The sequence below is a fragment of the Myxine glutinosa genome, chromosome 2, assembly GCF_964187855.1.
Source record: "Myxine glutinosa chromosome 2, kmMyxGlut1.1, whole genome shotgun sequence".
NCBI classification, from domain to species: Eukaryota; Metazoa; Chordata; class Myxini; order Myxiniformes; family Myxinidae; genus Myxine; species Myxine glutinosa.
The window spans coordinates 240,422,965-240,425,830 of NC_136262.1; the positions used below are offsets into that span (position 1 = coordinate 240,422,965).

At 39.3% G+C, this 2,866-nt stretch overlaps 1 pseudogene across 1 annotated transcript; it reads right to left on the reverse strand.

The window, feature by feature from the left end:
• Positions 1–237: 237 nt before the first annotated feature.
• On the reverse strand, positions 238–2,368 carry LOC137416340 (uncharacterized; annotated as a pseudogene). The gene has a single exon (XR_013622497.1). The product of XR_013622497.1 is annotated as an uncharacterized LOC137416340 (transcript).
• Between the last annotated feature and the right edge of the window lie 498 nt (positions 2,369–2,866).

Sequence of the window (2,866 nt, forward strand, 5' to 3'; positions counted from 1 at the left end):
ATGCGAATGTGTACTTGTATATAACTACCATTAATCAAAAAGGCTCAGGCACGATATAGCGATTTTTGAAAAATCCCCCCAAATTTTTTGGCCTAAAACCCTCTCAGGTAGTAACTGACGAACCTCTGAAAGTTTGATGAAGATCCGTTCTATCATCTCTGAGAAAAATGGTGACACAGACACACAGAGCAACAACGGCTCTCTCACATAGTCGATAACACACAGTGCATTTGTGCTTTGAGGAACTCTCTTTATTGCAAAACTCTTCACAAATTCAAGTTTCATGAAAAACATCGGCAGGAGTCTTCTTCTGATAAACAATTTTACAAAAAGGGTGTTCTCCCCATATCACACATGGCAAAGAAATATGGACTACAGCAAAGATTGAGTAAAAAGTGATGTTCAAACTGCCATGAAAAAATGCCATCTGAGCATAACCAAAAAGGGACAAGAAAAACAACTAAATCAGACAGAAAACAAAATTCCTAAACACTGGTCACAATCAAAAAACTCAAATGCTTTCTCCTTACTGTTCACTGAATACCTTGCCTACTGCTGAGGATCGCTTGCAAGGGGGGCACATACAACCCAGTATGGGTAATGATATGTGAATTTAACAAACTCTTCCCACAGTCACAGCAAAACTCTTCCCACATTCAGAGCACTTTTTATGCCAGCACTCCAGCATGGGTCGTGCACTATGGAAGTTCAAGCTCCGGTTAGAAATAAAATCCTTGTCACAAATAGAACGTTTTTAAGGATGCCCTCATTGGTTGTTATCTCCATCGGCTGGTTTTAGGAGATGGGAGGCAGTTCTCCCAGAACTCAAAATCTCCACCACCTATTTTGGTAAATGATTTATTATTCATGAACCAGTTTGTGAAACTTCATTCTCATAGCTTTGTTCCAAGGGCTCCATTTAGAATCCCCACTGAACCTCTGACAGCCTCCACCTGTAGCTTGTTTCTCGTGATATTCCCCGGAATGCTTTTTAAGTACTCAGTTAGTGTTTCTTGATCATCCGGATTCCCTGTTGCTGCAACTGTCACTGGTACAATTTCAGGTTTCTTCAATTTCGAAATCCCGAACCTCATTTTTGAGACCCTGGTATTTCAGATTTTAACTCTCCTGCATGGATCCTCATATGTGATTTCAAATTGAAGCTATGAGAGAAACCTTTATCACATATCGAGCATTTGTGAGGTCGCTCTCCTGTATGGATCCTCATATGTGATTTCAAATCGCCTTTTTCAGAGAAACCTTTATCACATATCGAGCATGTGTGAGGTCGCTCTCCTGGATGGATCTTCATATGTGATTTCAAATGGCCTTTTTGAGAGAAACCTTTATCACATATCAAGCATTTGTGCGGTCGCTCTCCTGTATGGATCCTCATATGTAATTTCAAATTGCCTTTTTGAGAGAAACCTTTATCACATATCGAGCATTTGTGGGGTCGCTCTCCTGTATGGATCCTCATATGTGATTTCCAATTGAAGCTATGAGAGAAACCTTTATCACATATCGGGCATTTGTGAGGTCGCTCACCTGTATGGATCCTCATATGTAATTTAAAATTGCCTTTTTGAGAGAAACCTTTATCACATATCGAGCATTTGTGCGGTCGCTCTCCTGTATGGATCCTCATATGTAATTTCAAATTGCCTTTTTGAGAGAAACCTTTATCACATATCGAGCATTTGTGGGGTCGCTCTCCTGTATGGATCCTCATATGTGATTTCAAATTGAAGCTATGAGAGAAACCTTTATCACATATCGAGCATTTGTGAGGTCGCTCTCCTGTATGGATCCTCATATGTAATTTCAAATCGCCTTTTTGAGAGAAACCTTTATCACATATCGAGCATTTGTGAGGTCGCTCTCCTGTATGGATCCTCATGTGTAATTTTAAATGGCTGTTTTGAGAGAAACCTTTATCACATATCGAGCATTTGTGAGGTTGCTCTCCTGTATGGATCCTCATATGTAATTTCAAATTGTGCCTTTTTGAGAAAAACCTTTATCACATATCGAGCATTTGTAAGGTCGCTCTCCTGTATGGATCCTCATTTGTGATTTCAAATGGTCTTTTTGACAGAAACCTTTATCACAGACAGAGCACATGTGGGGGCGTTTTCCAGTGTGGATCCTCATGTGTATTTTGATGTTACCCGTTGAAGCAAAATCCATTCTGCACACATTACACTTATAATGTATTCGCCTTTCTAGAACCTTTTTGTGTTTGTTTAATTTAATATTAATCTTGGTGTTGCGAGGCCCAGACATGAACTTGTATTTTTATGGGAAGCAAGTCTTGATCTTGTGACTTTCTTCAAAAAAGGCTTCTTCCTCACTGTCAAGCTGCGACTGGACCTTATTTCTCCCATAGTACTTCTGGTTTGTTCTACAGAAACAAAGAACACAGCATTTTATTTTTTTTGTCAAAATCAAAAACGTTGATTTTGCAAACAAACAAAATGTAAAACATTTTAGAAAATTATATATTTTCTCAACACAAAAGATTGTGCATTAATTTTCTACATTTCCACTCAGCAGTTGCAAAAGAGAAAGCACTTCTGTTTAAAACTTTAAGGATTGTTAAAAGGTAAAGGAAAAGATTGTTGAAAGGAAAAATTCTTGCTATGTTAAGTACTACTGAAGCAGTCTTCCACATCACCAACTTCTTCACAACCAAGCACTCTTTTACATCACCAACTTCGACATCATCAACAGAACAAAAAGAATGGTTAGCATCTCTCAAAAATATCGCACACTCTTCTTCTTCACACCGCGAGAGCCAATCATGTCGTTCAGGGCATGGCCTGATGGCTATTTCTCCACCCCCCCCCCCCCATTGCTCCGCCTC